Source organism: Phoca vitulina, unplaced genomic scaffold, assembly GCF_004348235.1.
Source record: "Phoca vitulina isolate PV1807 unplaced genomic scaffold, GSC_HSeal_1.0 scaffold13, whole genome shotgun sequence".
In the NCBI taxonomy this organism is placed as follows: Eukaryota; Metazoa; Chordata; class Mammalia; order Carnivora; family Phocidae; genus Phoca; species Phoca vitulina.
In genome coordinates, this window is record NW_022589716.1 from 46992131 (window position 1) to 47003904 (window position 11774).

The window sequence follows — 11774 nt, forward strand, 5'->3', positions numbered from 1 at the left end:
GCACTGAGGCTTCACTCACTGCCCCCCCACACCAACACCCTGGCCAGCCTCAGGCACCTGCTGCAGCTGAAAATATGGGCTGGTCCTCCTCACCCTGAAAAGAGACAAGACTTCATTTCTTCATTTAGTCCTAAAAAAAAACAGTCCTTGAGCACACATTTCTTTTCGGTTCATTACACACACACACACACACACACACACACCACAACATACACAAAACACACACACTGGCCTCAGGGCCTTTGCATATGCCATTCCCTCTGCCTGGAGCTCCTTCCCCTGACACTTTGCCTCAGATCTCTGCTAAAATGTTATCTCCTTTAGAAAATCTTCCATGACCATCCTTCCCCAAGACAAGGAAAGGTCTCCCTTAATAAGCTCCAACAGTGCCAGGCATCAATCCTTCCAGAACTTACTAATAATAGTGAACATTTTTTAGGCACTGATAGCTTATCAGGCACTGGTTTGTTCCTTACAAGGATCATCTAACTAATTAACTCCTCACAACAAACATTATGGTAGCAGCTTGTGTCTTGCAATGGTGGTCACACCAACAAAGCGCATCTTACAACGTGACATCGATAGGCAACCACCCGAACAGTCAAGCAGTAGAATACAAGAGAAGTCTTCCAAAGCTAGGTCCTAAAAGGCAATGTGGCTTCTGTGGCTTCCACCTGGCACTCTCTCTCTCTCCCTCGGACACTCACCCTTGGAACCCGGCCACCTTGTCACCAGGAAGCCCGGGCCATATGGAGGAGGAGAAGTGGCAGGTAGGCGTTCTGGCTGAAAGCCTCAGCTAGGCCAGCACCAAGCACCCAGTGGGTTCTTACAAATTATTTTGGCTCAGATAGCGGGCACTGTGCCCCCAGAGAGTACACATTTTGGGGGCCAGCGATAGACAGGGTCCAAGTTGGGGGAATGAGCAAAATGGCAAAAAAGGGTGCCTAGAACAGGGAGGGGCTGGACCTGCCCGAGGGATGCTGGGTCTCAGGAGAGGTTTCCCAGGTACAGAAAGGGACAGGGTCCAAGTCCTAGGCTGTGGAGAGGGTACAGTGTAAGGAGTGGAGAAGGAGGAAGAAGGTGCAGGAGAGGTGAATGGGCTTGATTGCCCAACGTTTACTTCAAGGATGTTGGGATCTGTCGGGGATTGATGCAAGATCTTTCATGGGGAGGATCTGAGGCCATCGTGAAGAAGAAGACTGAAGGTGAGACTTTTATTGGGATGTAATATTTTTAACAGGGATCAAACCCTCAAGTCAAAGAAATGAAACACTAATTGTAGAACGTCAAGCATCCAGTTGAGGAGCTTCTGGGCAGGGAGTTCTGCCAAGAATCCTAGAAAGCACATAATGTCCTGATTCATACAAAGTGCTCCTCAAGCGTGTCTGCAGATTCCTTAGCGCTGCTCGCAGCAAGAGGTGGGCCCTGCGTCTCCACTCTGGATGGGCTTGGGACCGGCTCAACCAATAGAGTGCAGGTAGGGTGGTGTGGCACGGCACCTGAGTCCAGGTCAGGAGAGGCTTAGAGCGCTTGCTTTTGAAGCTCAGAGGCTCTACATAAGAGTCTGAGTCCCTGAGGCCACCATGCAGTGAGGGACTCCGGGCCCCATGAAGCAGCCCCACAGGCAGCCCTGGTCCACAAGTGTCCCCCACCAAGATGTGTGTGTGAAGAAGCCTCCAGATGAGTTGCCCCAGGTTCAAACTTTCCAGCTGAGGCCAGACAGCATGGAGCACGTGCCTCGAGTGCCCTTCCTGCATTCAGATCCAGACTCTGGGAGCAGGAGAAGATGGATTTACACCTTACATTTGGGGTGGTTTGTTATGCAGTAATAGCAACCTGAAAAAGAACAGTTACTATCCTCAATCAGATACTAGAGCTGCTTGAGAAGAGACAACACGAGCCCCAGTCCCCTGCCCTGCCCCTCTGACCTTCTTCCTATGGTACTGACCCTCCCTGGGGAGGGGGACAGAGCTGGGGCTGACCTGTGCCTGGGGACAGAGGAGAAGGAAACTATTACATCTTCCTTCTTCCTCCTGGGGGCACCAAGGGAAGCAGACTTGCCAGGGATCTCTGCAAGCGTTACCTCCCCAGGAGTTCTGTGAGCCACGCCCCCAGTGGACGGAACCAACCTCAGCCTGCTGTGGCATTTCATCAAAGTCTTCTGGGAGCTCCCGTGGTGGTCCCTGCATGGACAGCGCCAGACTCAAGCTCTCACTGGCCCCATTTCACAGATGAGGAAGCTGAGGCTCAGAGAGGGATGCGACATGCCCAAGCCCACTTGGCTGGACGTGGTGGGGCTGAGGTCAGAGCCTTGGTCCCACCTCTACTGACCTCAGACTCTGGTGGCACCATTGGTGCCCTTGGAAGAGGAGTGGCCTGTGCGTGTGGCCCTGCCCAGCCACGGCCTCTTCGCCCCTCCCCACCTCCAGCCCCTCCCTCCCTTCCTTCCTCCCCACTGCCCTAAACTCATCACCTTCACAGCTGCTACTCCTGCTGTCTGGAGCTTTCCCCCTCATCTGCAAAGCACATCTTCCAAGACTCCCCCCTGTCCAGGGAGCCTTCTTGGTCTGCAGGCTGGGTGAGGTCGTAGCAGGGACCACTTCCCACTCTGGGTTCTAATAGTTTGCATACATTTGTGTGTCCCCCAACCCACCCCACCAGCCCAGGCATTCCTCGAAGATAGGGGTGGAACCTTGTGTCCATCTCTATGTCTGTAGCCCAGCCTGGAGCTTGGCACAGAGCAGGCAATAGGGAGAATGAGTCAGAAGCCCCAGTGGACCACTGGCCAGACACTGGGCTCAGACACCGCCTGCAGGACTTAGCAGAAGCTAAGGCCCATCACAGCTGTAGCTTGCAGGACCTCCAGAGGCACAATGGAGATTTCAGAGTGAGATAGAAACTCAATGGCTTCTGGGGTGTCATTAATCAATGTAAATGATGCCACTCACATGCCGAGAGTGGTGACAATATGTGGACGTGCGGAAGGACCACGTGGAAACAAGGAGGCAGGATATCGGCTGTAAGAGGCCATGGGAGCTGTCGGAAGAGGATGCTGGCAGCCAGCGGGCAGGGGACATGGGCTCAAGGGGGATGGGGCTTAGCCTGTCAGGATTAAGGCCAGCAGGAAGGGGCAGCCGCCTGGGGCATCTGCAGGGCACTCGGAGCTCCAGCTTCCAGCCCTGCCACCTGCCAGCCTCTCTCCTGGGGAATCCTGCCAGGCATCTCTCCTGGGGATTGCTAAATATTCAGGAAATTGTGTCCCCTGGGCCTAGAGGTCACCTCTGTCACCTGCCACATGACCTGGAGGTCAGTGCTCTGATTGGCACCGGGGCCACTCCCAGCGGCGGCCCCGCGATGTCACTGCACCTGCTCGCACTCAGGTCTACACACCCGGGACTCGGGAGGAAAAACAAGACACTGAGGGGGTGATAGAGAGTGAGTTTCGAGGCCACGCCTTCCCCAGCGCCTTGCTGTCCTCAGGGAAGGTGGGAGGACAGGAACCGGCCATTTCCTGAGCCCACCTGGCCAGCACCTTGTTTGGGGGCAGGACAGCCTCCCCAGGGACGCAGGGCTCAGGAGAGATGGGGACCCTGTGAGCTGTCTGTGCCTCCCCTCCTCAGTTCTGGGCACCCCACAGCTCACAGAAGCATCGAGAAGCCTCCATTCTCAGAAAGCCAGTCAGGTTAAGGACTGCAGGTCCCATGCCCACAGGGCCGGCCCCCCCAGACCCTAGCTGCATCCCAGGTGCCAAGCCTGGCCCCTTGGCTCCTGTGGTTCAAGGGAAGCCAGAAATTAGGACTTGTGTGAAATACGCAGACGTCTAAATGTTAGCCCCAAATTACAAACAGACAAAGCATCAGGGCTAGGGGTGTAAGGAGGTGTCCAGTCTCCAGTTAACAGCCTGGGGCTCAGGGAGGATGACCGTCCAGGTGTGGGAGGCTCAGGGGCTAAACTAAGAACAGTGATCCCAATGGGGGGAGGAGACCCCTGAATTCATGGGGCCAGTCCCAGGTCAGGGGACAGGCCCAGCCACATCTGTAGTAACCATTAGTGCTGGCACAGTCCTGAGCTCGGTGCCTGCATTGCCTCGCTTAATGGGCTAAGTGCTGTCAATGGCCCCATTTCACAGATGAGAAAGCGAAGGCACAAAAAAGGCAACTGCTCAGAGTCCCAGCCCTCGGGGACAGGCAACTTTTCCTGAATATTTAGCAAGTGGCTCTCGGGAACCAGAATGAGCGTCTCAGGCACAGCAGACAGGCAGCCTTTTGCGTGCATGTGGATGTGTGTGTGCACGTGCACGTGCTTCGGGGAGTGACTACATTCTGAGTCCCCAGGAGAGATGCCTGGTCTGAAAGGAGGGCCCGGGCTTGGGCACAGAGAAGCAGCGGAGAGCCCACCGCACCCTCCCTGGGCTACTCATGAGACCCTCCCAGCTTCTCCTGGGATTCCTAAGACACAGAGAAGGGGGAACCGGCCCCAGAATGACTGAAATAGGATCTCCCATCCTCCTTTGCCCAAGCCAGATTCAATTTGACTTTTTAAAAATTAACATTTGTTTCTTGAGTCCTGCGGCAGCACACATGCATCACTGTGTTTAACCGTCCTGACAAGGTGACAGGGGAGGGAGGTCTGTCTTCGCTCCCACTCTGCAGCGCCCACCCCGCGCCCCCCCCCTCCCCCCGCCTCAGGGCGCAGCAGGGGGCTGAGAGGTGGCTGGAGAAGGAGCCCACGCCTCCTGGGATTCAAGCTCAGAAGGGAGAGGTGGGGCCGGGGCCACCACCGGGGCCAGTGTGGGGCAGGGCGGTCAGAGGCTGCAGAAGCCACAGACCGACGCCGGCAGGGCTCAGCCAGACCCTGGCCCAACGACAAGGATGGTAGGACCCACCCAGAGTCTGGGGCATCCGATTTGCCCGGCTTTGGCTCTTCTAATAAAATCAAGATCTGGGGGGTGGATTATAAAAGGAATTCATATTCAACATGGCAAATTTGAAAAGCATAGGGAGAAAAATAAAGAAAACGTTGATTGCCCAAAATAACACCAACCAAAACACACTGTCCATGGTTTGACATATTTACCACCAGTTTTCTGTTTTGTTAATTTTTACAGTCAAGATAAGACTGGATATATAATTATATAATCAGCTTTTTTTCAGGTAAACTCTCATTAGTAGTCTCCCTGTCATAATAAATAATTTGTAGGCATCCATTTGGAAGGCTGGTGTACTGTTCCACCAGATGAATTACCGTGCTTTATCTTGACAATCCCCTTTAATTGGACAATTATGTTGCTTCTTATGTTTTCACTCATGAACAGCACTGAGATGAACACAATTTTCAAAAGATTGTTCCTTTTTTATTGTCTTTCAAATTAAAAAAAAATCTGGGTATGGTAAATACCTCCAACACTATAACAGTATACAGAAGATAGTAAGTGTCCCTCCCGTCCTTGATCCCCACTTCCTTAGCGTCCAAGGCAACCACTGGTACCCAGTTTTCTGTTCCTGCCAGGATATCCCACACACCGGTCACACACACATGACAATACTCCCTCTGTTTCCCCCACAAATGGCAGCACGCAGCTTGCTTTGTTCAGTTAACAACATACACTGCAGGTCGTTCCTTCCTGGTTCATGAGGATGAGCCCCCTTTATCCCAGGGCTACGGAATACGCCCTGGGAGCCGGGGGCAGGCTGCTTGCTACACTAGCTCCCCAGAAAAGATAAAAGGCTCTGACTTGCAGCATTTGTCGATTTCAGTGGTGTAAATACTCCTCCTGCAACGATGTTTAACAGTTGGCTGGCAAATTTTCCCAAATATCTAACAATTGTCTCTCGAGAGCCAAAATAGGCTGGCTCACGCAACGAACATACAGCCTCTTTTTTGGTACCGGGAAAGTATTGCCTTATGATTGATCCCGAGATGTAGAATTTCTGGGTCCAAAGGTGTAAACGTTCTTATGGAACCAAATTAACCCCCAGCACGGTGAGCCCATTTTCCTGCCCACCAGCCCTTATTGCACACGTCTGCTGTGGGGACCTGCACTCCTCCGGGGAGTCTCCATCCTTGCTAAGCAGGTGTAAGTACCAGTGTTTTCTGTGGCTTTCCTTTGGTGGTGGTGGTGGCCAAGAAGGCCTATCAGCAGGGTGGCTCTCAGCCCTGCATCCCGCACTGGAAGGGGCAGCAGGACAGCCTCTGCAGAGACCGGGGAGCCAGGTTCAAATGACTGACAGTTGGGCCGGCCCTTGAGCCATAAACATAAACTGTGGGGTCTCTGATGAGCACAGAAGGGGAAGGGCTGTGGATGGGCGCCAGGCACGAGGAGCACCAGGGGCCCCGGCACCCGGGCAGAGGCCTGAGTGACCAGGGAAGTCAGGAGGCACACGCAGTCTCCGGAATGTCCCTTCACTGGTGCCTCAGTTGGCCTTCCTGGTTGCCAGTGGCAGGATGCCAGCTCAAGCTTCCTTCAGCCAATGAGGGCACAGCCCGACTCATAGACCCGGGGGCCAAAAGAACACCAAGAACTTGTGGTTCTCCCTTTCTCAGGGGGTTTGTCTTCACTTTGGGCGAAGGAAGGGGCTTCTTCCCACAGGGGCGAGACATTGTCAGAGGTCCAGGAATGAGCCTGTGCAAGAGAGCTTCTCCGTCCCAGGAGTTCCACAGAAATGCCAGGCGGAAGTCGTGGACCTGGCGGGGTTCCTGATATCACCGCAGAACTGACAATGGTAGCCGGAGGGACAGATGTGCTGATTCCAGCCCTGAACCACAGACCCGCGCTCAGAATCATCCTGCCTGAGCCAGGCACTGCCAGGGGAAGGACAGGCGTCCCACCTGTGAGCGCTGATACGGGAAGGGGGCACTCCAAAGCAAAGTCGGCTTCAAGGCTTCAGTCTGGAAGAAGGCCAGGCCCCAATGGGGGGTCTCTGGGACCCTCCCCTTTTGCCTTTGTGGGGACCTCTCCACTCCACTTGGGCTGGGGGCTATCAGAGGCTGCATCAGCAGGTTCCCCACCCAGGCAGGAGGAGGGGCTGGGTCTGCAGGAGGCTCTGTCTTCCCGGAGACCTTCCCCAAAGCCCCTGGCCAACTTCCCTAGGCCTTAGAACTGGGCCCATGCCTGTCCTGACCCCTTACCTGCAAAGAGATGGCAACTGGAGTCACCAAGCAGGAGAGAATTCTCTGCCGCTGAGGCAGGAGGCCAATGGGCCCCAAGAGATGCAGAGCCGGATTCTCTGAGGAGCCCCATGGAAGGCTAGCCCCAGCTCTGGAAAAGCAGGGGAGTTTGGGGCCATCTGCAGCTGGGGTGACGCTGAGGGTACCCGCTGACAGCCCCCAGCAGCTGGAAACAGCACGTGCTTCAAGGAGGGAGTCTGTCTCCACTTTGGGTGACTTGTAGCCTCGCCCCCCTCCTGAGGGTCAAGGTGCCTGCATGGCTTCCCAGACACGGGAGTGCTGCTGTGGGGCTTCCAGGAGCTTCCCAGCACCCCCAAGCCCTGGACAACGCCCACCTGCACTCCCTCACTGCCTCCCTCACCTGCACCAGCCCCGTGTGCCTTCTGCTCAGGTCCCCTGCAGCCCACAGTCTCCCAGAAACCAGAGGGCCTGTCAATGTCCCTACCTCCAGGGACCCCCTGGGGCCCACCTGTCTAGGGCCTGCCTTTCTGGGCAGACAGGGACTTTGTACTCACACAAAGCAAAGTTCCCACCCCAACGGGGCGAGTGCCTCTTCCCCTCTCTGAGTGCGGTCCCTCTACAGCAGAAGACTTGCTCCCCAGGGCTGTCACAGTTGGCCCAGTGCTGGCTTCTAAATCTGGCACCTGTTCTGATGGCCCAGTGTCCGGGTCGCCGGTGGTCACACATGGGGGCCAGCTCCCTGCCCTGGCCCACAACAGATGGTCCACTCGGGTCGGTATCCTCCACAACCCTGCAGCCTCTGAAGGTGGACGTGACCCAAGGTCCCGGGGGCCCCAAGAAGCCGCTTTGGCATCACCCACTTGACCAGAGGATCCTGGCACCAGAGATGCTGGCAGTGCCTTGCGGAGCTGGGTTTCAGATCAGAAAGCAGGCTGACCGAGGGCAGCTGCCTGGGGGCTGGTTGCTAGGGAAACCATCAGAGGAGAATTTCTAGGCGTGTTGATCAGTGGAGAGCAAAGGCCCCAGGAGAGCCCTGCCTGGAGTGAGCGGGGTGGGGAGGGGCACAGGGAAAGGCTGCTCCGGAGCTGGTGGGGGTCGGGCCCAGCTTCAGGCCAGAGCAGTTCTTCCTGGGCGAAGCTGGCTGCAAGGCAGCCCCTCTGTGAGCCTGGCGTCTTCCCTGGGGACAACTCCCTGGGCTGCAGTGGGGACAGCATGAGCCAATAGAAGGCACAGGCTTAGAGCGGGGCCCTAACTTGGGCATTGGTCATGGTCATCGCTAAGCCAGGCTCATGCTGAGCGCGCTCGAAGGCTGCACCGCAGACTCCCCACCTGAGGAGGACGCCCGATCTAAGTGAACACTGCACACACGCGCACACACGTGCACACGCATAACAACAACTGCGCAGGGGGGTTTCATACCCGCTCTACAGGAGGGCGCTGTCTTGGGGACAGAATCAGGGCCAGGCCCGGTGGAGGGCGGCCAAGGGGATGTGCATTACTGAGCATTTGATACGGGGCCTCCTCCCAGCCACGTGTGCTCTCTGGTCCGGGAGGCTAAGGCCGGGGTCCAGGCTCCTCTGATATTGGTCCGTGTGTCTGGGGGCGCCAGGGGACACAAATTCCTGCAGTGTCCTCAGCACCCCGCACCCTCTGCCTGTCTCGACCTCCCCTGTCACGGGGAAGCCACTTCCTTCACGACATCTTCTAGTGGCAAAGGAAACGCCACCAACAGCCCCCAGACCCTTGGTCTCTGCTAACACGCCTGGAAAGGGTCTTCCCCATCTCTGACTGCCCACCTCCGCAGCCGGGAGGATGGTGTGTCCTGACCAACTCAGATCTGGAGCAAGCAGGTGAGGCTGTACTTGGCAGACAGGGACGACCCCAGGGCGCTCACCCCCTTGCCCCAGGGGGTGTCCTAACTGCAGTTTGCAGAGGACTTCATAGTTTGCAGAGTGCTGTCGCCCCCATGATCAGCGGGGCCTCAGACTCAGTACCTGCCACCCGCCCCCAGGGCACCCCGGCTTTGCCTCCCACTGCTCCCTCAGCTGCAAAGACCCCCCCACCTCTCCTGTGTGGTTCTTCCTGCCCATGGCTCCAGCTTCCTGTCCACGCTCCCTTGGTCTCTGCCCGCCTGGCATGCAGAGTAACTGCCCCGTGTTCATGACGACCCCCTAACTCCCAGGCCCTGTAGTTGTCTTGGAGCTGCCTTCAGCCCCAGTTCCCAGGTGTGATTCAGCCTAGCCAGGCAGGGCGTTGTGTCTCCTTGACCAGAGTTAGTCACTGGGCACGCGACCCTGCCAGAGCCAGATGCCAAACGAGGCACAATTCTGGGGCTTGTGGGGGCTGCTCTCTCTCTCTCTCTGGAGTGTCACGTGTCATGGCCTGGGAGAGCTGCTCAGGAGGAGACCCAACACACGGGGAAGCAGAATGGAGGGACGGAGAGGAGGCTTGCCGACCCCACCCCCCAGCCACACTCCCCTTCTGCCATGGAAGCCCATAAACGCTGTGTTCTTGGGCCAGTGTGAGTTAGCTCACTGTCCCTCCTGTCCCTGAAACCATTGTCCTCTCTTCGATGAAGCCTCCCTCCATACGTGGATGGAGTTCACCGCTAAGGCTTCCCTCGTGCCCCTGCAGCATTTTCCGCGTCCTGTTCATGTCCATCTGCCCCGAGGGGTTATAGGCTTCCGGGGCAGGGGCCATGCCCTCTCATCTGGGAAGCCACCTGGCCTGGGGGAGGCAGAGCTACGCTCGGTATGGGACACACCGGCCTCATTCTGCCCTGGCACTCTCTAGCTCTGCCACCTTGGGAACTGGCTGTGCCTCTTTAAGCCTCCTCTGTAAGAGTTACAGAAAAGCTGCGCTGAGTGTTTGTGGAGAACAGGAAGCCTGGGGCTGGATTTAGTTTCATGTGTACCTTTCCCAGCTACAGTCTGGCACCTTGTGTGTGATGGGCACGGTTCTCTGGGTGGGAGCAAAACCTCATAGTTCCTGCCTTCGTGGAGCTTACAGTTTGGAGGAAGCCAGAGAAGATAAGCAAGTGCACACACACAGGAAGATGGATGCAGACAGTGGTGAGTGTTACTCAGACAAGAGTGCAGGGAGTGTTCTAGAACATCAGAGTCCCGTAGAACCTTCCGTAATGATGGAAATGCTCTGTATCTGCTAAACATGACTATTGGTCACTGGTGATGTGGCCAGTGAGACTGGACACCTGTGTTTTTCATTTTATTGAATTTTAAAGTAATTTAAATCTGTAAAAAGATGCTCTAATCAGTTAAAATATTTTGGAACAACTTGGGTATGTAAGTCTACCTTTTCAACAGTACATTTTATCAAATCTAAGTGCAGATCAAGTACTTGCAAAGAAAATGTAGCTTCTGAAGTAACACGTGCAAAAAGCGTAAATTATACACCAGATTTCTAAGGCTTAGTACAATAAAAAGAAGGTAAGAATATCTCATTAATATTTCTATAATGATTACATATTGAATGGTAATATAATAAAATAATAATAAAATACACCAAAGATAAAAATAAAATATATAGGTAAATATATAAACTTAAATTAATTTTTTTAATGTGCTATGGTAAAATGTTCAATTAATACGTGGCTTGCATTATCTTTCTGTTGATGGTGCTTTTCTAGAGCATTCTTAGAGAAGGGTCACAGAGGCCTCTCTAAGGAGGTGACAACTGAGCTGAGAACTGTGGGAGTGGAAGGAGCCAGCCCTGTGGAGACAGCAAAAACAGCAAGTGCAAAGGCCCTGAGGCAGCATGCACTCAGCATGCTTGAGGGATCATTGCCTGGAAACAAGTGAGAGAGAGGGAGACCCTAGAGGGAGAGAGGGACTCGGGTTCTGAGAGTAACTCCCTCAGATGGTCAGGGCCAGACAGCCTCGTATTTTCCAAAGACAGCCACCACACTGTCTCCCATCATACATGCCCTCCTGCGGTGTAACACTGCCCCTCCTCCATATGTCTCCTCCGCCTTGACACTGAGTGTGCCTGTGCCTTCTTCAACCAACAGAACACAGGGAAAGTGCTCTGTCCTCTACCTCCTGGGGCCAGGTCAGGCCAGGCCCTGTGACTTCCAGCTGGTCCCACGCCTGGCTGTCCACACCCAGCTGCCAGGCCGTGAGGAAGGCCCAGCCTCACAGAGAGCTGGGGTAGGCGCTCCTGCCGACGGTGCAGCGGAGCCCCGGCCTGGCGGAGCAGAAATGCTCTGTGTCCCCCAGGGCCCGCCCTAGGTCCCGACTCGCAGAAGCCAGGGTTACAACAAAATGGTGGTCGTGTCCCTGCACTGGGTGCAGGTGGTTTGTTAACCCATACGGATTCTCCAGAACATGGGACACAGCGAGATATTTCAGCCGCCTGGTAAGCTTCTTTGGAAGCTTTTATGCATGCGAGGAACACGATCAGACTTACAACGTGGAAAATGTTGTGCTGAGAACGGCAGTGGGGGACAAGCACAGAAGCAGAGAGGCAGGTAGAGGCAGGTAGAAGGCAGGTAGAGGCAGGTAGGAGGCAGGTAGAAGCAGGTAGAAGCAGGTAGGAGGCAGGTAGGAGGCAGGTAGAGGCAGGTAGAAGCAGGTAGGAGGCAGGTAGGAGGCAGGTAGAGGCAGGTAGGAGGCAGGTAGGAGGCAGGT